The 27,310-nt window shown below is 20.2% G+C and overlaps 1 pseudogene; it reads left to right on the forward strand.

The window, feature by feature from the left end:
* Positions 1–24,476: 24,476 nt before the first annotated feature.
* On the forward strand, positions 24,477–26,924 carry LOC149513912 (25S ribosomal RNA; annotated as a pseudogene).
* Positions 26,925–27,310: the final 386 nt, after the last annotated feature.

Here is a 27,310-nt window from a genome sequence, read left to right on the forward strand (position 1 = left end):
AACATAAATATGTTTACCAAACAATTTCAAATAGTCATGACTATTTGAATAATTATTCATTTCAAATCATTGTGACCTTTTGTTTTGTAACAAAATAATCGTTTCAGTTAACATAAGCTTATTTGAAGTAAAATAATACTAATTTATTAATATTGCAAAAATTAATGAGTAAGAGAACTAGAAAAATGAATCTGTTTACTAAACAAGTTCAAAGAGTTATGACTATTTGAACAGTTATCTATTTAAAAATATTATGACCTTTTGTTTTGTCAGAAAAAATTTGGTTTTGTTCATCCAAGCTTATTTCGAATAAAATAATATAAATTAATTAATATTTCAAAAGTTAATAAGCAAAAATTTGAAAAATGAATTTTTTTACTAAACACTTTCAAATAGTTATGACTATTTGAACAATTATTTATTTCAAATTATTATGACCATTTGTTTTGTCATAAACCAATTGTTTCTATTCATGCAAGCTTATTTGGAATAAAATAATATAATTTATTAAAATTCTAAAAATTAATAAGCAAAAGATTTAAAAAATAAATCTTTTTACCAAGTAAGTTCAAATAGTTATGACTATTTGAATAATTATTTATTTCAAATCATTATGATCTTTTGTTTTATCATAAAACAATTGTTTCTATTCATAAAATTATATTTGGAATAAAATAATATTAATTTATTAATATTGTAAAAATTAATAAGTTAGAGATTTAAAGAATAAATTTGTTTACCAAACAAGTTCAAATAGTCATGTCTATTTGAACTATCATCTATTTCTAACTGCTATGACATTTTGTTTTATCGTAAAATAATACCAATTATTCAAAATAATTGGTAGTCATACAAAATTATTTAGAATAAATAATACCAATTTATTACTATTTCAAAAATTAATAAAGATTTAAAAAATAAATGTGTTTACTGAACTAGTTCAAATAATTAAGCCTATGAGAATAATTATCTATTTCAAATCGTTCTGACCTTTTGTTTAGTCATAAAATAATTATTTCCATGTATACATGCTTATTCAAAATCAAATAATACTAATTTATTAACATTTAGAAAATTAATAAGCAAGAAATTAAAAAAATAAATCTGTTTACCAAAAAGTTGAAATAGTTATGACTACTTGAACAATTATCTATTTAAAATTGTTATGACCTTTTTATTTTTATTGTAAAACAATTGTTTCAGTACATAAAAGCTTATCTAAAATAAAATAATATTACTTATTTATATTTCAAAATTTGATAAGTTAGAAATTTAAAAAATAAATCAGTTTATCGAATCAATTCAAATAATTTTGGCCAATTGAATAATTATCTATTTTAAATCATTATGAATTTTTGTTTTATCATAAAATAATTATTTTTTACCATACAAGCCTATTCGGTATAAAATAATACTAATTTACTAATATGTTTAAAATTAATAAGTAGGAGATGTAAAAGATTGATCTGTTTACTGAACCAGTTCAAATAGTTATGACTATTTGAACAATTATATATTTCAAATTGTTATATGCTTTTGTTATATCATAAAACAATTATTTTTGTTCATAAAAGTTTATTCAAAATAAAATAATACTAATGTAACAATATTCTACAAATTAATAACTAAGAGATTTAAAAAATAAATGTATTTAACAAACCAGTTCAAATAGTTAAGACTATATGGACAATTCTGTATTTTAAATCATTAGGACTTTTTGTTTTATCGTAAAACAATTTTTTTATTTTTTAGTAACTTATTCAAAGTAAAAAAAAATAAATTTATTAATATTTCAAAAATTAGTAAGAGATTTAAAAAATAATTATGTTTGCCAAATCAATTCAAATAATTATGACTATTTGAACAATTATCTATTTCAAATCATTATTACCTTTTGTTTTGCCATAAAACAAATGCTTTTGTTCATATAAGTTTATTTGGAATAAAATAATATTAATTTATTAATATTTTAAAAATTAAGAAGTAAGAAGTAAGAGATTTAAAAAATAAATTTGTTTACTAAACCAGTTCAATTAGTTATAACTATTTGAACCATTATTTACTTCAAATCATGATGACTATTTGTTTTGTCATAAAAGAATTGTTTCTATTCATACAGTCTTATTCAGAATTAAGTAATGCTAATTTATTAACATTCTAAAAATTAATAAGTAATGGATTTAAAAAATGAATTTGTTAGCCTGACAGTGCAAATAGTTGTGACTGTTTGAACAATTATCTATTTCAAATTGTTATGACCATTTGTTTTATTGCAAAACAATTGTTCTATTCGTACAAGCTTATCTAAAATAAGATAATTCTAATTTATTAATATTCTAAAAATTAATAAGCAAGAGATTTAAAAAATGAATTTGTTTACTGAACATGTTTAAATAGTTATCATTGTTTGAACAATTATCTATATCAAATTGCTATAACTTTTTGTTCTATTATAAAACAATTTTTTTATTCACACATGCTTATTTTAAATAAAATAATATAAATTTTTTAATATTCCAAAATTAATGAGTAAAAATAAAAAAAAAGGTTTTTTGAACACATTCAAATAGATATGACTATTTGATCAATTATCTATTTCAAATAGTTATGACCATTTATTTTGTCAGAAACCAATTGTTTCTGTTCATACAAGCCTATTTGAAATAAAATAATACTAGTTTATTAATATTCCAAAATTTGATAAGTAAAAGATTTAAAAAATAAATTTGTTTATCGAGCAACTTTAAATAGTTATGACTGTTTGAACAATTGTTTATTTAAAATAGTTATAATCTTTTGTTTTATCATAAAACAATTGCTTCTATTTATACAAGTTTATTGGCAATAAAAAAATACTAATTTATTAATATTCTAAAAATTAATAGGTAGGAGATTTAAAAAATAAATCTGTTTACTACACAAGTTCAAATAGTTATGTCCATTTGAACAATTATCTGTTTGAAATCGTTATGGTCTTTTGTTTTGTCATAAAACAATTGTTTCTATTTGTGCAAAATTATTTAGAATAACATAATACTAATCTATTAATATTTTGAAAATTAATAAGAGATTTAAAAACTAAATTTGTTTATGGAAACAGTTCAAACAATTATGATTATTTAAACAATTAATTATCTCAAATAATTATGATCTTTATTTTGTCATAAAATAATTGTTTCTTTTTATACAAGCTTATTCGGATTAAAATAATATTAATTTAATAATATTCCAAAAATTAATAAAAGATTTAAAAAATAAATTTGTTAGACGAACCAATTTAAATAGTTAAGACTATTAGAGCAATTATTTATTTCAAATTGTTCTGACCTTTTGTTTAGTCATAAAATAATTATTTCAGTTCTTACAAGCTTATTCAAAATAAAATAATAGCAATTTATTAACATTTGAAAAATTAATGAGTAAGAGATTAAAAAAATGTTTATCAAACAAGTTGAAATAGATTTGACTATTTAAACAATTATCTATTTAAAGTCATTATGACCTTTTGTTTTGTCATAAAACATTTGTTTCAGTTCAAAAAAACTTATTCGAAATCAAATAATTCTACTTCACTAATATTTTGAAAATTAGTAAGCAAGAGATTTAAAAACTAAAGCTATTTTTTGCACCAATTCAAATAGTTATGACTATTTGAAGAAATATCAATCTTAAATAGTTATGATCCTTATTTTCTCATAAAACAATTGTTTCTAATCATACAAAGTTTTTAGATAAAAATAATATTAATTTAATAATATTCCAAAAATTAATAAGAGATTTAAAAAAAAATATGTTTGTCAAACCAGTTCAAATAGTTAAGACTACTAGAATAATTGTCTATTTCAAATCATTTTGGCCTTTGGTTTAGTCATATAATAATTGCTTCAATTTATACAAGCCTAATCGAAATAAAATAATACTAATTTATTAATATTAAAAAAAATAAGCAAAAGATTTGAAAAATTAAATTTGTTTACTAAACAAGTTTAAATAGTTATGACTATTTAAATAATTATCTATTTAAAATTGTTATGACCTTTTATTTTGTCATAAAACCATTGTTTTAGTTCATAAAAGCATATCCAAAATAAAATAACACTATTTTATTAATATTTAAAAAGTTAGTAAGAGATTTAAAAAATAAATCAATTTACCAAAATAGTTCAAATAATTATGGCCATTTGAACATCTACCTATTTCAAATCGTTATTGCTTTTTGTTTTGTCTTAAAACAATTGTTTTTTAATATACAATCTTATTTGAAATAAAATAATACTAATTTATTAATATTTCATTAATTAATAAGAGATTTAAAAAATAAATATATTTACTGAACTAGTTTAAATAGTTATGACTATTTGAACAATTATTTATTTCAAATTGTTATAACCTATTATTCTATCATAAAATAATTATTTCTGTTTATTAAGACTTATTTAGAATAAAATAATACTAATTTAGTAATATTCATAAAATTAATAAGTAAGAGATTTAAAAATAAATCTGTTTACCCAATTAGTTCAAACAGTTAAGACTATATAAACAATTATTTATTTCAAATTGTTATGACCTTTTGCTTTGTTAGAAAATAATTATTTCAGCTCATATAAGCTTATCCCAAAAAACTAAATATTACTTTATTAATATTTCAAAAGTTAATAAGGGATTTAAAAAATAAATTAGTTTACCGAAATAGTTCAAATAAGTATGGCCATTTGAACAATTACCTATTTCAAATCGTTATTACTTTTTGTTTTATCTTAAAACAATTGTTTTTCAACATTCAAGCTTATTCGGAATAAAATAAAACTAATTTATTAATATTTCAAAAGTTAATAAGAGATTTAAAAAGTAAATCTATTTATCAAACAAGTTCAAATAGTTTTGACTATTTGAATAATTATCTATTTCAAATTGTTATAACCTTTTGTTCTATCATAAAACAATTATTTCTATTCCTACAGGCTTCTTTGAAATAAAATAATACTAATTTAGTAGTATTCTAAAAATTAATAACTAAGATTTAAAAAAAAAAATTTATTTGCCAAACTAGTTCAAACAGTTAAGACTATATATACAATTATTTATTTCAAATTTTTATGACCTTTTGTTTTGTCATAAAGCAATTATTTTAGCTCATACAAGCTTATTTGAAATAGAATAAAACTAATTTATTAATTGTTCAAAAAGTTGTAAGAGATTTAGAAAATAATTTTATTTACTGAACTAGTTCAAATGATTATGACTATTTGAACAATTATCAATTTCAAATCATTATTACTAATTTATTAATATTTAGAAAATTAATCAATAAGAGATTTAAAAAGTAAATCTATTTACCAAACCATTATAAATAGGTTTAACTATTTGAATAATTATCTATTCCAAATCATTATAACCTTTTATTTTGTCATTAAACAATTGCTTTTGTTGATACTATTTTATTTGAAATAAAATAATACTAATTTAATAGTATTTTGAAACTTAATAACCAAGAAAATTAAAAAATAAATCTAATAGCCAAACAAGTTCAAATAGTTAAGACTAAATGAGTGATTATTTATTTCAAATCATTATGACCTTTGGGTTTCTCGTAAAATAATTATTTTGTTTGTACAAGCTTATTTGGATTAAAATAATACTAATTTAATAATAGTTCAAAAATAAATAAGAGATTTAAAAAATAAATTTGTTTACCAAATCAGCTTAAATGGTTAAGACTATTAGAATAATTATCTATTTCAAATTGTTTTGACCTTTTGTTTAGTCATAAAACAATTGTTACAGTGAATATAAGCTTATTGAGAATAAATTAATACTAATTTATTAACGTTCAAAAAATTAATAAGAAAGAGATTTAAAAAAATAAATCTGTTTATCAAACAAGTTTAAATAGTTATTACAATTTGAACAATTGCCTATTTAGAAGCTTTAAAACTTTTTGACTTGCCACAAAACAATTTTTTAGTTAATACAAGCTTATTTCGAATAAAATAATATAAATTTATTAATATTAAGATAATTAATTAGTAAAAGATTTAAAAAATAAATATGTTTACCGAAGAAGTTCAAATTGTTATGACTATTTAAGCAATTATTTATTTCAACTTATTATGACTTTTTGCTTTATCATAAAATAATTGTTTCTATTCATTCAAACTTATTTAGATTAAAATAATTTTAATTTATTAATATTTTGACAATTAATAAGTAAAAGATTTAAAAAATAAATATGTTTATCGAACAAGTTTAAATAGTCTTGACTATTTGAATAATTATCTATTTCAAATCATTATGACCTTTTCTTTTGTAATAAAATAATTGTTTTAGTTCATATGACCTTATTTGAAGTAAAATAATACTAATATATTAATATTTTAAAAATTAATGAGTAAGAAAATTGTAAAAGGAATTTGTTTATCAAATAAGTTCAAATAGTTATGACTATCTAAACAATTACCTATTTCAAAACATTATGGGCTTTTATTTTATCTTAAAACAATTGGTTCTGTTCATGTAAGCTTATTTCGAATAAAACAATATAAATTTATTAATATTTTAGAAATTAATAAGTTAAAATTAAAAAAATAAATCTGTTTTCTTAACTTGTTTAAAAATTTATGACTATTTGAACAATTATTTATTTCAAATTGTTATGACCCTTTGTTTTGTCATAAACCAATTGTTTCTATTCATACAAGCTTATTCATAATAAAATAATATTAATTTATTAAAATTTCAAAAGTTAATAAGTAAAAAATTTAAAAAATAAATTTGTTTACCATACGAGTTTAAATAGTTATAACTATTTGAACAGTTATTTAGTTCAAATCATTATAAACTTTTTTTATCATAAAATAATTGTTTCTATTCATACAAGTTTATTCGGAATAAAATAATACTATTTTATTAATATAATAAAATTAATGAGTTGGAGACTTAAAAAATTAATCTGTTTACCAAATAAGTTCAAATAGTCCTATCCATTTGAACTATTATCTATTTCAAATCATTATGACACTTTGTTTGGTCGTAAAACAATTGTTTTTATTCATACAATATTATTCAGAATAAAATAATACTAATTTATTAATATTTCAAAAATTAATAAGAGATTTAAAAACTAAATCTGCTGACCAAAGTAGTTTAAATTATTATGACTATTTGAACAATTATTTATCTCAAATCATTATGATCTTTGTTTTGTTATAAAAGAATTGTTTCTATCCATACAAGTTTGTTCGAAGTAAAATATTGTTAAACTAATAATATTCTAAAATTTATAAGCAATAGATTTAAAAAGTAAATGTGTTTACCAAACCAGGTCAAATAGTTTAGAATATTAGAACAATTATCTATTTCAAATCGTTCTGACCTTTTGTTTAGTCATAAAATAATTGTTTTAGTTCATACATGCTTATTTGAAATAAAATAATATTATTTTATTAACATTCAAAAAATTAATAAGCAAGAAATTTAAAAAAATAAATATGTTTATCGAACAAATTCAAATAGTTATGACTATTTGAACAATTACCAATTTAAAATCATTATGACCTTTTGTTTTATAATAAAATAATTGTTTCAATTCATAAAAGCTTATCCAAAATAAAATAATATTACTTTATTAATATTTTAAAAATTGAGAAGTTGGAGATTTAAAAAATGAATCAATTTATCGAATTAATTCAAATAATTGTGGCCATTTGAACAATTATCTATTTCAAATTGTTATGAACTTTTGTTTTGTCATAAAACAATTTTTTTTCATCACATAAGCCTATTCGGAATGAAATAATACTAATTTATTAATATTTCAAAAATTAATGAGCAGGAGATTTAAAAAATAAATCTATTTAGTGAACTAGTTCAAATAGTTATAACTATTTGAACAATTATATATTTCAAATCATGATAACCTTTTCTTTTGTTATATAACAATTATTTATGTTCATACAAGCTTATTCAAAATAAAATAATACTAATCTAATAATATTATGAAAATTAATAACTAAGAGATTTAAAAAAAAAATTGTTTGCCAAACTAGTTCAAATAGTAAAGGCTATATGAATAATTATCTATTTCGAATCATTATGACCTTTTGTTTTGTCATAAAACAAATGCTTTTGTTCATATAAGTTTGTTTGTAATATTTTGAAAATATAATTTATTAATATTTTAAAAATTATTATGAGATTTAAAATATAAATCTGTTTACCAAACTAGTTCAATTAGTTACAACAATTTGAATAATTATTTATTTTAAATCATTATGACCATTTTGTTTTGTCATAAAACAATTATTTCTATTGATACAATTTTATTTGGAATAAAATAATGCTAATTTATTAATATTCTAAAAATTAATAAGTAACGGATTTAAAAAATGAATCTGTTGGCTTGACCAATGCAAATAGTTATATCTGTTTGAACAATTATCTATTTCAAATCGTTATGACCTTCTATTTTGTCACAAAACAAATGTTTCTATTCATACAAGCTTATTCGGAATAGCATAATTCTAATTTATTAATATTTCAAAAATTAATAAGTAAAAGATTTAAAAACTAAATCTGTTTATCGAACAAGTTCAAACAGTTACGATTATTTGAACAATTACCTATTTCAAATCACTATAACCTTTTCTTTTGTCATAAAATAATTTTTTCTATTCATTCAACCTTATTTCAATTAAAATAATACAAATTTATTAATATTTAGGTAATTAATAAATAAAAGATTTAAAAAATACCTATGTTTACCGAATAAATTCAAATAGTTATGACTATTTGAACAATTATTTCTTTCAAATCATTATGACTTTTTGTTTTGTCATAAAATAATTTTTTTTGTTTATACAAGCTTATTTGAATTAAAATAATATTAATTTATTAATATTTTGACAATTAATAAGTAACAGATTTTAAAAACAAATATGTTTATTGAACAAGTCTCGATAGTCATAACTATTTGAATAATTATCTATTTCAAATTGTTATGACCTTTTATTTCATCATAAAACAATTATATCAATTCATATAGGCTAATTCGAAATAAAATAATACTAATTTATTAATATTTCAAAAATTAATGAGTAAGAGATTTAAAAAATAAATTTATTTACCAAACAAGTTCCCATAGTTATGGCTATACAAATAATTTTCTATTTCAAATCATTATGATATTTTGTTTTATCATAAAATAATTATTTCTGCTCATATAAGCTTATTTCAAATAAAATAATATAAATTTAGTAATATTCCAAAAATTAATAAGTAAAATTTTAAAAAATAAATATGTTTTTTGAATACGTTCAAATAGTTATGATTATCTGAATAATTAATTATTTTAAATATTATAACCTTTTGTTTTGTCATAAACCAATTGTTTCTATTCATACAAGCGTATTCAAAATAAGTAATGCTAGTTTATTAATATTCCAAAAATTAATAAGTAAAAGATTTAAAAATAAATCTATTTACCAAGCAAGTTCAAAAAGTTATGCTTGTTTGAACAATTATTTATTTCAAATAGTTATGATCTTTTGTTTTATCATAAGACAATTGTTTCTATTCATGCAAGTTTATTCAAAATAAAATAATACTAATTTATTAATATTTTGAAAATTAATAGGTAAGAGATTTAAAAAATAAATCTGTTTACCGAATAAGTTTAAATAGTCATATCTATATTAATAATTATCTATTTCAAAACGTTATGACCTTTTGTTTTGTCATAAAATAATTATTTCTATTCATGAAAAATTACTCAAAACAAAATAATACTAATTTATTAATATTTTGAAAATTAATAAGAGATTTAAATACTAAATCTATTTACCGAAACAGTTTACATAGTTATTACTATTTGAATGATTGTCTATCTCAAATCGTTATGATGTTTATTTTGTCATAAAATAATTGTTTCTTTTCATACAAGCTTATTCAGATTAAAATAATACTAATTTAATAATATTTGAAAAATTAATAAGAGCTTTGAAAAATAAATGTGTTTGTTGAACCAGTTTAAATAGTTAAGACTATTATAACAATTATCTATTTCAAATCGTTATGACCTTTTGTTTATTTATAAAACACTTATTTCAGTTCATACAAACTTATTCAGAATAAAATAATTGTAATTTATTAACATTTGAAAAATTAATGAGCAAGAGATTTAAAAAATATAAATTTATTTATCAAACAAGTTCAAATAGATTTGACTATTTGAACAATTATCTATTTAAAGTCGTTATGACCTTTTGTTTTGTCATAAAACAATTGTTTCATTTCATAAAACTTATTCGAAATAAAATAATACTACTTTATTAATATTTAAAAAATTAATAAACAAAAGATTTAAAACTAAAGTTGTTTTTTTGAACTAGTTCAAATAGTTATGACTATTTGAACAAATATCAATCTCAAATCATTATGATCTTTGTTTACTCATAAAACAATCTTTTTTTTATCATACAAGCTTATTTGGACAAAATAATACTAATTTAATAATATTCCAAAAATTAGTGAGAGATTTAAAAAATAAATATATTTGCTGAACTAGTTTAAATAATTAAGACTTTTAGAATAATTATCTATTTCAAATCATTCTAACCTTTTATTTAGTCCTATAATAATTGTTTCAGTTTATACAGGCTTATTTGAAATAAAATAATACTAATTTATTAACATTCCAAAAATTAATAAGCAAGAGATTCAAAAAGATAAATGTGTTTATCGAATAAGTTCAAAGAGTTATGACTATTTGAACAATTATCAATTTAAAATCATTATGACCTTTTGTTTTATCATAAACAATTGTTTTAGTTCATAAAAGCTTATCCAAAAGAAAATAATACTACTTTATTATTATTTCAAAAGTTAATAACTAAGAGATTTAAAAAATAAATTAGTTGACTAAATAAGTTCAAATAATTATGGCCATTTAAACAACTATTTATTTCAAATTATTATTACCTTTTGTCTGTCATAAAATAATTGTTTTTAAAAAATAAATCTTTTTACTAAACCAGTTCAAATAGTTATAACTATTTGAACAATTATCTATTTCATATTGTTATAACATTTTATTCTATAATAAAACAATTGTTTCTATTCATACAAGCTTATTCGAAATAAAATAATACTAATTTAGTAATATTATGAAAATTAATAGCTAAGAAATTTAAAAAATAAATATGTTTGCTAAACCAATTCAAACAGTTAAGACTATATGAACAATTATTTAACTCAAATTGCTATGATTTTTTGTTTTGTCATAAAATAATTATTTTAGCTTGTAGAAATTTATTTAGAATAGAGTAAAACTAATTTATTAATATTTCAAAAATTTATAAGAGATTTAGAAAATAATTCTATTTACAGAACCAGTTCAAATAATTATAACTATTTAAACAATTATCTATTTCAATTCATTATTACTTTTTATTTTGTAATAAAACAATATTTTTTTGTTAATATAAGTTTGTTCAAAATAAAATAATACTAATTTATTAATATTTATCAAACTAGTTCAAATAGTTATGACTAGTTAAGCATTTATTTATTTCAAATTGTTATGACTTTTTGTTGTATTATAAAACAATAGTTTCTGTTCATACAAGCTTATTTGGATTAAAATAATACCAATTTATTAATATTTCAACAATTAATAACTAAAAAATTTAAAACATAAATATTCTTACCGAACTAGATCAAATAGTCATGACTATTTGAATAATTATCTATTTCAAATCATTATGACATTTTCTTTTGTCATAAAAAAATCATTTCGGTTCATATAAGCTTATTCAAAATAAAATAATATTAATTTATCAATATTCTGAAATTTAATAATTAAGAGATTTAAAAAATGATTTTGTTTAACGAACAAGTTTAAATAATTATGACTGTTTGAACAATTATCTATTTGAAATCGTTATAACCTTTTGTTTTGTCATAAAATGATTTTTTTCTATTCATACAAACTTATTTTGAATAAAATAATACAAATTTGTTAATATTAAGACAATTAATAAGTAAAAAATCTAATAAATCTACCTGACCAAGTTCAAATCTTTATGACTATTTGAACAATTATTTATTTCAAATTGTTATGATCTTTTGTTTTGTCATAAAACAATTGTTTCTGTTCATACAAGCTTATTCGTAATAAAAAATATTAATTTATTAATATTTTGACAAGTAATAAGTAAAAGATTTAAAAAATAAATATGTTTATCGATCAAGTTCAAATGGTCATGAGTATTCAAATAATTAATTATTTCAAATCATTGTGACCTTTTGTTTTGTAATAAAATAATTGTTTCAGTTTATATAAGCTTATTTGAAATAAAATAATACTAGTTTATTAATATTCTAAAAATTAATGAGTAAGAGAATTAAAAAATTAATCTATTTACCAATCTTATTCAAATAGTTATAACTATCTAAACAATTATCTATTTCAAAACATTTTGACCTTTTGTTTTGTCATAAAACAATTGGTTCTGTTCATGAAAGCTTATTTGAATAAAATAATATAAATTTCTTAATATTCTAAAAATTAATAAGTAAAAATTTAAAAAATAAATATGTTTTTTGAACACGTTCAAATAGTTATGATTGTTTGAACAATTATCTATTTCAAATTGTTATGACCTTTAGTTTTGTCATAAGCCAATTGTTTCATTCATAAAAGCTTATTCAGAATAAAATAATACTAATTTATTAAAATTCTAAAAATTAATAAGTAAAAGATTTAAAAAATAAATTTGTTTACTGAGCGAGTTCGAATAGTTATGACCATTCAAATAATTATTTATTTCAAATAATTTTGATCTTTAGTTTTGTCATAAAACAATTGTTTCTATTCATACAATTTTATTTAAAATAAAATAATACTAATTTATTAATATTCTAAAATTAATAAGTTGGAGATTTAAAAAATAAATATGCTTACTGAACAAGTTCAAATAGTCATGTCTATTTGAATTATTATCTATTTCAAATCTTTATGACATTTTGTTTTGTCATAAAATGAATGTTTCTATTCATACAAAATTATTCAAAATAAAATAATATTAGTTTATTAATAAAAGATTTAAGAATTAAATCTATTTATTGAACCAATTCAAATACTTATGGCTGTTTGAACAAGTATCTATCTCAAATTATTATGATATTTGTTTTCGAATAAAACAAATGCTTCTGTTCATACAAACTTATTATGAGTAAAATATTGCTAAATTAATAATATTCCAAAAATTAATAAGAGCTTTGAAAAATAAATGTGTTAATTGCACTAATTCAAATAGTTAAGACTATTAGAACAATTATCTATTTCAAATCATTCTTACCTTTTGTTTATTCATAAAATAATTATTTCAGTTCATACAAGCTTATTCAGAATAAAATAATTGTAATTTATTAATATTCGAAAAATTAATGAGCAAGAGATTTAATTAAAATAAATCTATTTATCAAACAAGTTCAAACAGATTTGACTATTTAAACAATTATCTATTTAAAGTTGTTATAACCTTTTGTTTTGTCATAAAACAATTGTTTCATTTCATAAAAACTTATTCGAAATAAAATAATACTACTTTATTAATATTTCAAAAATTAATAAGCAAGAGATTTAAAACTAAAGTTATTTTTTGAACTAGTTCAAATAGTTATAACTATTTGAACAAATATCATTCTCAAATCTTTATGATTTTTGTTTTCTCATAAAACAATTGTGTCTTATCATACAAGCTTATTTGAATAAAAATAATATTAATTTAATAATATTTCAAAAATTAGTGAAAGATTTAAAAAATAAATGTATTTGCCGAACGAGTTCAAATAGTTAAGACCATTAAAATAATTATCTATTTGAAATCATTCTAACCTTTTATTAATATTTAGAAAATTAATTAGTAAGAGATTTTAAAAGTAAAATTGTTTACCAAACCCTTTCAAATAGTTTTGACTATTTGAATAATTATCTATTCCAATTCATTATAACCTTTTATTTTGTCATCAAACAATTGGTTCTATTCATACTATTTTATTCAAAATAAAATAATACTAATTTAAAAATATTTTGACACTTAATAACCAAGAAAATTAAAAAATAAATCAAATTGCTAAACCATTTCAAATAGTAAGACTATATGAACAATTATTTATTTCAAATCGTTATGACCTTTTGTTTTGTCATAAAACAATTGTTTTTTATCATACAAGCTTATTCGAAATAAAATAATACTAATTTATTAATATTTCAAAAATTAATAAGTAAGAGATTTAAAAAATAAATCTATTTACCGAATTAGTTCAAATAATTATGACTATTTGAGCAATTATCAATCCAAATCATTAAGATCTTTGTTTTGTCATAAAACAATTGTTTCTGATCATAAAGCTTATTTAGTTAAAAATGATACTAATTTAATAATATTTCAGAAATTAATAAGTAAGAGATTTAAAAAATAAATGTGTTTGCCCAACCAATTCAAATAGTTAAAACTATTAGAATAATTATATATTTTAAATCATTCTAACCTTTTGTTTAGTTAGAAAATATTTGTTTCATATCTTACAATCTTATTTGAAATAAAATAATCGAAATTTATTAACATTTGAAAAATTAATAAGGAAAAGTTTGAAAAAATAAATCTATTTATCGAACAAGTTCAAATAGTGATTACTATTTGAACAGTTATTTATTTAAAATCATTATGACCTTTTGTTTTGATATAAAACAATTGTTTTAGTTTATAAAAGCTTATCCAAAATAAAAGAATACTAATTTCTTAGTATTTCAAAAATTAATAAGCAATAGTTTAAAAAAATAAATTAGTTTACCAAACAAATTCAAATAGTTATGCTTATTTGAACAGTTGTCTATTTAAAATCATTATGAGCTTTTGTTTTGTCATAAAACAATTGTTTCAATTCATAAAAGCTTATTCAAAATAAAATAATACTAATTTACTAATATTTCAAAAATTAATAAGTAAGCGATTTAAAAAGTAAATTGGTTTACCAAATCAATTCAAATAATTGTGGCCATTTCAACAATTATCTATTTTAAATCATTATAACCTTTTGTTTGGTTATATAACAATTCTTTTTTATTATACAAAGTTTATTCAAAATAAAATAATAGTAATTTATTAATCTCTCAAAAATTAATAAGAGATTTAAAAAAAAAAATTTACTTATCAAACCAATTTAAATAGTTATGACTATTTGAATAATTGTATACTTCAAATAGTTATAACCTTTTGTTTTGCCATAAAACAATTATTTCTATTTATACAAGCTTATTCAAAATAAAATAATACTAATATAAAAATATTCCAAAAATTAATAACTGAGAGATTTAAAAAATAAATTTGTTTGCTAAACTAGTTCAAATAATTAAGACTATATGAACCTTTATCTATTTTAAATCATTTTTATTTTGTCATAAAACAATTTTTTCAATTCACACTAACTTATTTGGAACAAAATAAAATGAATTTATTCATACTAAAAAATTAATATGTAAGAGATTTAAAAAGTAATTCTATTTACCTAATCAGTTTAAATAATTATGACTATTTAAACAATTATCTTTTCAAATAGCTATGACCTTTTTTTCTATCATATAACAAATGTTTTTGTTCATGTAAGTTTGCTCGAAATAAAAGAATATTAATCTATTAATATTTCAAAAATTAATAAGGGTTTTAAAAAATAAATATGTTTATCAAACTAATTCAAATAGTTATGATTATTTAAGCAATTATTTATTTCAAATTGTTATGACTTTTTGTTCTATTATAAAACAATAGTTTTTGTTCATACAAGCTTATTTGGATTAAAATAATACCATTTATTAATATTTCAACAATTAATAAGTAAAAAATTTTAAAAATAAATATGCTTATTGAACTAGATCAAATAGTCATGACTATTTGAATAATTATCTATTTTAAATCGTTATGGCCTTTTGTTTTGTCATAAAAAAATCATTTCGGTTCATATAAGCTTATTTGAAATAAAATAATACTAAGCTATTAATATTCTAAAAATTAATAATTAAGAGATTTAAAAAATGAATCTATTTAAGAAATAATTTTAAATAATTATGACTATTTGAACAATTATCTATTTGAAATTCCTATAACCTTTTGTTTTGTCATAAAATGATTTTTTTCTATTTGTACAAACTTATTTCGAATAAAATAATACAAATTTATTAATATTAAGACAATTAAGAAGTAAAAAATTTAAAAAATAAATTTGTTTACCAACCAAGTTCAAATCGTTATGACTATTTGTGCAATTATTTATTTTAATCTGTTATGACCTTTTTTTTTTGTTATAAGAAATAGTTTTTGTTCATATAAGCTTATTCGGACTAAAATAATACCAATTTATTAATATTTCAACAATTAATAAGTAAAAAATTTTAACAATAAATATGCTTACCGAACTAGATCAAATAGTCATGACCATTTGACTAATTATCTATTTCAAATGGTTATGACATTTTCTTTTGTAATAAAAAAATTATTTCAATTCATACAAGCTTATTTGAAATAAAATAATACTAAGTTATTAATATTATGAAAATTAATAATTAAGAGATTAAAAAAATGAATCTGTTTGTCGAACAAGTTTAAATAATTTTGACTATTTTGACAATTATCTATTTGAAATTTGTTTTGTCATAAAATGATTTTTTCTGTTCATACAAGCTTATTTTGAATAAAATAATATAAATCTATTTATTGAACAATATCAAATCTTTATGACTATTTGAAAAATTATTTATTTCAAATTGGTATGACTTTTGTTTTATCATAAAATAATTGTTTCTGTCATACATGTTTATTTCGATTAACAAAATATTAATTTATTAATATTTTGACAATTAACAAGTAGAATATTTAAAAAATAAATATGTTTTTCGACAAGTTCAACTAGTCATAATTATTTGAATAATTATCTATTTCAAATCATTGTGACCTTTTGTTTTGTAATAAAACAATTATTTTAGTTCATATAAGCTTATTTGAAATAAAATAATACTAATTTTTTAATATTCCAAAAATTAATGAGAAAGAGAATTAAAAAAGGAATCTTGTTACCTAACATGTTCAAATAGTTATGACTATCTAAATTATTATCTATTTCAAATAATTGTGACCTTTTGTTTTGTAATAAAACAATTGTTTTAGTTCATATACGCTTATTTGAAATAAAATGTACTAATTTATTAATATTCTAGAAATTAATGAGAAAGAGAATTAAAAAATAAAGCTTGTTACCAAACATGTTTAAATAGTTATGACTATCTGAACAATTATCTATTTTAAAATATTATGACATTTTGTTTTGTCATAAAACATTTGGTTCTATTCATGCAAGCATATTTTGAATAAAATAATAAAAATTTATTAATATTTCAAAAATTAATAAGTAAAAATTTAAAAATAAATATATTTTCTAAACATTTTCAAATAGTTCTGACTATTTAAATAATTATCTATTTCAAATTGTTATGACATTTTGTTTTGTCATAAACCAATTGTTTCTGTTCATAAAAGCTTATTCAAAATGAAATAATACTAACTTATTAAAATTCCAAAAATTAATAAGTAAAAGATTTAAAAATAAATTTATTTATCAAGCAAGTTCAAATAGTTATGACTATTTGAATAATTATTTATTTCAAATCATTATGATCTTTTGTTTTATCATAAAACAATTGTTTCTTTTCATACAAGTTTATTCAAAATAAAATATTACTAATTTATTAATATTTTAAAAATTAATAAGTTGAGAATTTTAAAAATAAATTTGTTCACCAAACAAGCTTAAATAGTCATGTCCATTTGAACTATTATCTATGTCAAATTGTTATTATATTTTGTTTTGTCATAAAATAATTGTTTCTATTCATACAAAATTATTCAAAATAAAATGATACTAATTTATTAATATTTCAAAAATTAATAAAAGATTTAAAAACTAAATCTTTGTATTGAACCAATTCAAATAATTATGATTTTTTGAACAATTATCTATCTCAAATCATTATGATATTTTTTTGTCATAAGGCAATGGTTTTTGTTCATACAAGCTTATTTGGAGTAAAATATTGATAAATTAATAATATTCTAAAAATAGATAAAAGATTTAAAAAATAAATGTGTTTGCCAAACTAATTCAAATAGATAAGAAAATTAGAACAATTATCTATTTCAAATCGTTTTGACCTTTTGCTTGTCATAAAATAGTATTTTAAATTCATACATGCTTATTTAAAATAAAATAATACTAATTTATTAGCATTCAAAAAATTAATAAATAAAAAATTTTAAAAAATAAATTTATTTATCAAACAAGTTCAAATAGTTATGACTATTTGAATAATTATCTATTTAAAATAAATATGACCTTTTGTTTTATCATAAAAAATTTTTTCAATTTATAAAAGCTTATCTGAAATAAAATAATATTACTTTATTAACACTTCAAAAATTGATATATTAGAGATTTAAAAAATACATCGAACTAGTTCAAATAATTATGGCCATTTGAACAATTATATATTTCAAGTCATTACAAACTTTTGTTTTTTTATAAAATAATTGTTTTTCATCATACAAGCCTATTTGGAACAAAATAATATTAATTTATTAAAATTTCAAAACTTAATAGGAAGAAGATTTAAAAAATATATCTATTTACTGAATTAGTTCCTATTTAAGCAATTATCTATTTTAAATTGTTGTAACCTTTTGTTCTATCATAAATAATTGTTTCAATTCATATAAGCTTATTTGGAATAAAATAATACTAATTTAATAATATTCCCAAAATTAATAACTAAGAGATTTAAAAATAAATCTATTTGCTGAAGTAGCTCAAACAGTTAAGACTATATGAACAATTATCTATTTGAAATCATTATGACCATTTGTTTTATCATAAAACAATTGTTTCAGGTCATAGAAGCTTATTCAAAATAAAATAATACTAATTTATTAATATTCCAAAAATTAATAAGTAAGTTATTAAAAAAGTGAATCTATTTATCGAATCAATTCAAATAATTATGATTATGTTATTAATTATCTATTTCAAGTTGTTATTACCTTTTGTTTTGTAACATAACAATTGTATTTGAGCATTCAATTTTATTCGGAATACAATAATACTATTTATTAATCTTTTAAAAATTAATAAGTAAAAGATTTAAAAAATAAATCTATTTACCGAACTAGTTCAAACAGCAATGACTATTTGAACAATTGTAAACTTCAAATTGTTATAACCTTTTGTTTTGTCATAAAACAATTATTTTTCTTCATACAATCTTATTCGAAATAAAATAATACTAATATAATAATATTATGAAAATTAAAAGCTAAGAGAATTAAAAAATAAATTTATTTGTCGAATAAGTTCCAATATTTAAGACTACATGAACAGTTATCTATTTCAAATCATTATGACCTTTTGTTTTGTCATAAAATAAGTTTTTTTAAATTCATAATAGCTTACTTCGAATAAAATAAAATGAATTTATTAATATTTCAAAAATAAATAAGTAAGAGATTTTAAAAATAATTCTATTTACCTATCCAGTTTAAATAATTATGATTATTTGAATAATTATCTATTTTAAATCATTATGACCTTTTGTTTTGTCAAAAAACAAATACTTTTGTTCATATAAGTTTGTGCGGAATAAAATAATACTAATCTATTAATATTTCAAATATTAATAAGAGATTTAAAAAATAAATCTATTTATCAAACTAGTTCAAATAGTTTTGACTATTTGAACAATTATTTATTTTAAATCTTATGACTTTTTGTTCTGTTATAAAATAATTGTTTTTGTTCATACATGCTTATTTGGACTAAAATAATACTAATTTATTAATATTTTAGCAATTTATATGTAAAATTTAAAAAATAAATATGTTTACTGAACTAGATCAAATAATCATGATTTTTTGAATAATTATCTATTTCAAATTGTTATGACCTTTTGTTTTGCCATAAAAGAAATGTTTTAGTTCATATAAGCTTATTTGAAATAAAATAATACTAATTTATTAGTAATTCAAAAATTAATAATAAAGAAATTTAAAAAGATGAATCTATTTACTGAAAAAATTTAAATAATTATGACTGTTTGAACAATTATCTATTTGAAATCGCTATAACCTTTTATTTTGTCACAAAAGAATTTTATCTATTCATACAATCTTATTTCAAATAATATAAATCAAATTTATTAATATTAAGACAATTAAAAATGTAAAAGATTTAAAAAATAAATTTGTTTACCAAACAAGTTTAAATCGTTATGACTATTTGTGGAATTATTTATTTCAACTTGTTATGGCTTTTTGTTGTATCATAAAACAATTGTTTCTGTTCATACAAGTTTATTTAAATTAAAATAATATTAATTTATTAATATTTCGATAATTAATAAGTAAAAGATTTTAAAAAATAAATATGTTTGCCAAATAAGTTCAAATAGTCATGATTATTTAAATAATTATCTATTTCAAATCATTATAACTTTTTCTTTTGTAATAAAACAATTGTTTCAGTTCATATAAGTTTATTTGAAGTAAAATAATACTAATTTATTAATATTCCCAAAATTAATAAGTAAGAGAACAAAAAAAAGAATCTATTTACCAAATAAGTTCAAATAGTTATGACTATATGAACAATTATCTATTTTTAAAACATTATGATCTTTCGTTTTGCCACAAAATATTTGGCTTTATTCATGCAAGCTTATTTTGAATAAAATAATTTAAATTTATTAATATTCCAAAAATTAATAAGAAAAAAAGGTTTTCTAAACACATTCGAATAGTTATGACTATTTGAACAATTATCTATTTCAAATCTTATGATCTTTTGTTTCATCATAAACTAATTATTTTTGCTCATAAAAACTTATTAGGAATAGAAATAATACTAATATATTAAAATTCTAAAAATTAATAATTAAAAGATTTAAAAAATAAATCTGTTTAACGAGTGAGTTCAAATAGTTATGACTATTTGAACAATTATTTATTTCAAATAATTATGATATTTTATTTTGTCATAAAACAATTGTTTATATTCATACAAGTTTATTTGAAATAAAATAATACTAATTTATTAATATTCTAAAAATTAATAAGTTAGAGATTTAAAAAATAAATATGTTTGCTAAACAAATTGAAATAGTCATATCCATTTGAACTATTATTTATTTCAAATCCTTATGGCATTTTGTTTTGTTGTAAAACAATTGTTTTGTTCATACAAAATTATTTAGAATCAAGTAATACTAATTTGTTAATATTTCAAAAATTAATAAGACATTTAAAAGCTAAATCTGTTTACCAAATCAATTTAAATAGTTATGACTATTTCAACAATTACCTATCTCAAATAGTATGATCTTTGTTTTGTCATAAAACAAATTGTTTCTGTTCATGCAAGCTTGTTTTGAATAAAATAATGCTAAACTAATAATGCTCTAAAAATTAATAAGTAAGAGATTTAAAAAATATATGTGCTTGCTGAACTAGTTATAATAGTTAAGACTATTAGAATAATTGTCTATTTCAAATCATTCTGATCTTTTGTTTTGTCAGAAATTTTTTCTTTTTAGTTCATACAAGCTAATTTGAAATAAAATAATATAATTTTATTGACATTTATAAAACTAATAAGCAAGAAATTTAAAAAAATAAATCTGTTTACTGAATAAGTTTAAATAGTTATGACTTTTTGAACAATTAACTATTTAAAATTGTTATAAACTTTTGTTTTATCATAAAACTATTACTTTATTAATATTTCAAACATTGAGAAGTTGGAGATTTAAAAAATAAATCAGTTTATTAAATTAGTTCAAATAATTATGGCCATTTGAACAATTAACTATTTCAAATCGTTATGAACTTTTTATTTTGTTATAAAACAATTGTTTTTCATCATGCAAGTTTATTTGAAATAAAATAATATTAATTTATTAATATTTCAAAAACTAATAAGTAGGAGAATTAAAAAATAAATATACTTACTGGACCAGTTTAAATAGTTATTACTATTTAAATAATTATATATTTCAAATCATAAAATAATTATTTATGTTCACAAAAGCTTATTTAGAATAAAATAATACTTATCTAATAATATTATGAAAACCAATAACTAAGAGATTTAAAAAATAAATTTATTTGTCGAACTAATTCAAATAATTAAGGCTATATGAATAATTATCTATTTCAAATCGTTATGACCTTTTGTTTTATTGTAAAACAAATATTTTTGTTCATATAAGTTTGTTTTGAATAAAATAACATTTATTTTTTAATATTTTGAAAATTAATAAGAGATTTAAAATAATAAATCTATTTGCCAAACCAATTCAAGTAGTTATAACAATTTGAACGATTATTTATTTCAAATCATTATAACCATTTGTTTTATCATTAAACAATTGTTTCTATTGATATAGTCTTATTTAGAATAAAGTATGCTAGTTTATTGATATTCTAAAAATTAATAAATAACGGATTTAAAAAATGAATCTATTGGCTTGACCGGTACAAATAGTTAAACAAATTTATTTTTTAAATCTCTTAGTTATTAATTGTCAAAATATTATTAGATTAGTATTATTTTATTTTGAATAAGCTTGTATGAATAGAAATAATTATTTTATGAGAAAACAAAAGGTTATAACAAATTAAAATATATAATTGTTCAAATAGGTATAATTATTTTGAAGTGGTTCCATAAATAACATTATTTTTTAAATCTCTTATAAAATTTTAAAATATTAATAAATTAGTTTTATTTTATTATGAATAAACTTGGATGAGTTGAAATAATTGTTTTATAACAAAACAAAGGTTATAACAATTTAAAATAATAGATAATTATTCATATAGTCATAACTATTTGAACTTGTTTGACAAACAAATTTATTTTTTAAATCTCTTAGTTATGAATTTTTAGAATATTATTAATTTAGTATTATTTTATTCTAAATAAATTTATATGACAGAAATAATTATTTTATGACAGAACAAAAGGTTGTAATAATTTGAAATAGATAATTGTTTAAATAGTCATAACTATTTGAATTTATTCAGTAAATAGATTTATTTTTTTGAATCTCATACTAATTCTTGAAATATTAATAAATTAGTATTATTTTATTTCAAATAAACTTGTATGTTCAAAAATTATTGTTTTATGACAAAACGAAAAGTACTAACAATTTTATTTCAAACAAGCTTGTATGTTCAAAAACAATTGTTTTATGACAAAATGAAAGATAATAATGATTTGAAATAAATAATTATTTAAATATTCGTAATTATTTAAACTGATTCAGTAAACTGATTTATTTTTTAAATCTCTTATTAATTTTTAAAATATTAATAAACTAGTATTATTTTATTTTGAATAAACTTTTATGAACTAAAACAATTGTTTTATTATAAAACAAAAGTTCATATCAATTTTAAATATATAATTATTTAAATAGTTATAGCTATTTGAACTTGTTCAGTAAACAGATTTATTTTTCAAATCTCTTGCTTATTAATTTTTTGAAAGTTAATAACTTAGTATTATTTTCTTTCGAATAAGCTTGTTTGAACTAAAACAATTATTTTATGACTAAACAAAAAGGTCAGAATGATTTGAAATACATAATTATTCTAATAATCTTAACTATTTGAATTGATTCAATAAACACATTTATTTTTTAAATTATTTATTAATTTTGAAAATATTATTAAATTAGTATTATTTTTATCTGAATTAACTTGTATGATCAGAAACAATTGTTTTATGACAAAATAAAGATCATAATGATTTGAGATTGATATTTGTCCAAATAGTCATAACTATTAGAATTGCTTTAAAAAATAGCTTTAGTTTTTAAATCTCTTGCTTAATAATTTTTAAAATATTAATAAAGTAGTATTATTTTATTTCGGATACGTTTATTAATTGAAACAATTGTTTTATGACAAGACAAAATGTTAAAACAATTTTAAATAGATAATTGTTCAAATAGTCATATCTAATTAAAATTATTCAGTAAATAGATTTATTTTTTTAAATCTCTTGCTTATTAATTTTTTGAATATTAATACATTAGTATTATTTTATTCCGAATAAGTTTGTATGAACTAAAATAATAGTTTTATGACTAAACAAAAGGTTAGAACGATTTGAAATAGATAATTGTTCAAATAGTCTTAACTATTTAAACTGGTTCAACAAACATATTTATTTTTTAAATCTCTTACTTATTAATTTTCAGAATATTATTAAATTAGTATCATTTTAATCGAATAAGCTTATGTGAAAAGAAACAATTGTTGTATGACAAAATAAAGATCATTATGATTTGAGATAGATAATTGTTCAAATAGTTATAACTATTTAAACTGGTTTAGTAAATAGATTTAGTTTTTAAATCTTTTATTAATTTTCAAAATATTAATAAATTTGTATTATTTTATTTTTAATAATTCTGTATGAGTAGAAACAATTGTTTTACCACAAAACAAAATGTCATAATAATTTAAAATAGCTAATTGTTCAAATGGACATAACTATTTGAATTTGTTCAATAAACAGATATATTTTTTAAATCTACTACCTATTAACTTGCAAAATATTAATAAAGTAGTATTATTTTATTCTGAATAAACTTGTATGAATGGAAACAACTGTTTTATGACAAAACAAAATATCCTAACTATTTGAAATAAAAAATTGCTCAAACAGTCATAACAATTTGAGCTTACTCAGTAAACAGATTCATTTTATAAATCTTTTACTTATTAAGTTTTGAAATATTAATAAACTAGTATTATTTTATTTCAAATAAGCTTGTATGGACATAAACAATTTGTTTATCACAAAACAAAAGGTCATAACTATTTGAAATAAATAGCAAATATTCAAATGAGAACTTTGAAGGCTGAAGGGGGGAAAGGTTCCATGTGAACAGCACTTGAACATGGATTAGTCGATCCTAAGATATGGGGGGAGTTAGCCCAACAGCGCATCGAGTGCAAGCTTTGAAAGGGAATCGGGTTAAAATTCATAAGCCAGAACGTGGAGGCTAATGGCAAAGTTAGGGAGTTTGGAGTCATCAGCAGGGGCTTCAAGAAGAGTTATCTTTTCTGTTTAACTGCCTACCCACCCTAGAAATGACTCAGCTAGAGATAGGGTCTAGTGGTCGAAAGAGCACCACACATCACATGGTGTTTGGTGCACCCTCAATAACCCTTAAAAATCTAAAGGATCATGTTATCCTTGCCTAGTTATACTCATAACCACATCAGGTTTCCAAGGTGAATAGCTTCTAGTTGATGGAACAATGTAGGCAAGGGAAATTGACAAAATGGATATATAACCTCGAGAAAAAGATTGGTTCTAAGGGCTAGGCACTGGGCTCCTAGTGTCAAACCTATCAGCTACTGGAGCATTATTCGAGTTGCTTCCATGGAGAGAGTAGGTCATCGCATGCCGACTAAGGGATGGATGGGAAAGGCTCCCTCAAGGGCTTTTCTCGGGTGATGAACAGTTGACTTAGAACTGATATAGACAAGGGGAATCTGATTGTTTAATTAAAACAAAAGGATTATGATGGTTATTAAGGATGTTCACATAATGCGATTTCTATCCAGTGCTTTGAGTGTCAATGTGAAGAAATTCAACCAAGCATGGGTAAATGGCGAAAATAACTATAACTCTCTTAAGGCAGCCAAATGCCTTGTCATCTAATTAGTGATGCATATTAATGGATTAATGAGATTCCCATTGTCCCTATCTATAATCTAGCGAAACCATAACCAAGGGAATGGGCTTGGTAGAATCAACAGAAAGAGAAGACCTTATTAAGTTGACTTTAGTCTAACTTTGTGAAATGACTTGAGAGGTGTAGGATAAGTGGGAGACCTCAGATGAAATTGAAATACCACTACTTTTAACATTATTTTACTTATTCTGTGAATCAAAAGCGAGGCACAACCCTTTTTTTTAAACCCAAGGTGGACCTCAATTAGTCAATCTAGGCAAAAAACATTCCTAGTTGAGAGTTTGGCTGGGAAGGCAAATTTGATAAAAGATAATGCAGGTGTCCTAAGATGAGCTCTATGAGAACAGAAAACATATGTGGAACAAAAAGGTAAAAGTTCATTTGATTTTGATTTCCAGTACGAATATGAATTATGAAAGCATGGCCTATCAATTCTTTATACCTTTGGAATTTGAAGCTAGGGGTGTCAGAAAAGTTACCACAGGGATAACTGGCTAGTGGTAGCTAAGCATGCATAGCAACATTGCTTTTTGATCCTTCGATGCCAACTTTTCCTATTATTGTGAAGTCGAATTCACCAAGTGTTGGATTGTTCACCCATTAATAGAGAACATGAGCTGGGTTTAGACCATTATGACATAGGTTAGTTTTACCTTATTAATGGCAGTGTCGCAATAGTAATTCAACCTAGTAGAGAAAAACTGTTGATTCACACAATTGGTCATCGTGCTTGGTTCAAAAGTCAATGGTGCAAAGCTACCATGCGCTAGATTATGATGAACACCTCTAAGTTAGAATCTGGGCTAGAAGCGCACATGCGCTCGTCACTCGACAGTAGAAGCCTATGGCCCTCAAAGGTGCATGTTGTAGGTGCAACCTCTGAAGTGAACAAATTATGCGAGCCTTCTTAGAGCTTAATTCTCACAAAGTGACAGGTAGAATCCTTTGCAGATGACTTAATTATGTGATGGAGTACTGTAAGTGGTAGAGTGCCCTTGCTGCCACTCAACCATGATCCACTAAGATTTAGCCCTTTGTTGCTTCGATTCATCCCTTCCCCTCACACCCATTGAAGTTTATTCACTTTATTTTTTTAAACTATACCTTTTTGGGGTAAGGGATGAATGGTGTTCTCCATTACAATTGATTGGGCTGGTGGATGACATCTCTACCTCAAGCATCCAAGTAAATGACAACCAAATGCCTTTGGTATTTGTTATAGGAACAGACTCACCCTTGGTGCGACTGGCCCTTGGATCAGTTATGCCTGCACACCATTGACAGCACTTGGCCTTTGGTTTGTGTGGGCAATCACATCCAACACCATTGGCAGATGTTGGCCTATTATTTTCTCGAATACCATCAGCAAATGCTGGCCCCTTAGTTCAGGATGCTACCTCAAACACCATTGCTAGATGCTAGCATTTGTAAAAAATT

The sequence above is a fragment of the Durio zibethinus genome, chromosome 17, assembly GCF_047325235.1.
Source record: "Durio zibethinus cultivar Kanyao isolate XHJ-2024 chromosome 17, ASM4732523v1, whole genome shotgun sequence".
NCBI classification, from domain to species: Eukaryota; Viridiplantae; Streptophyta; class Magnoliopsida; order Malvales; family Malvaceae; genus Durio; species Durio zibethinus.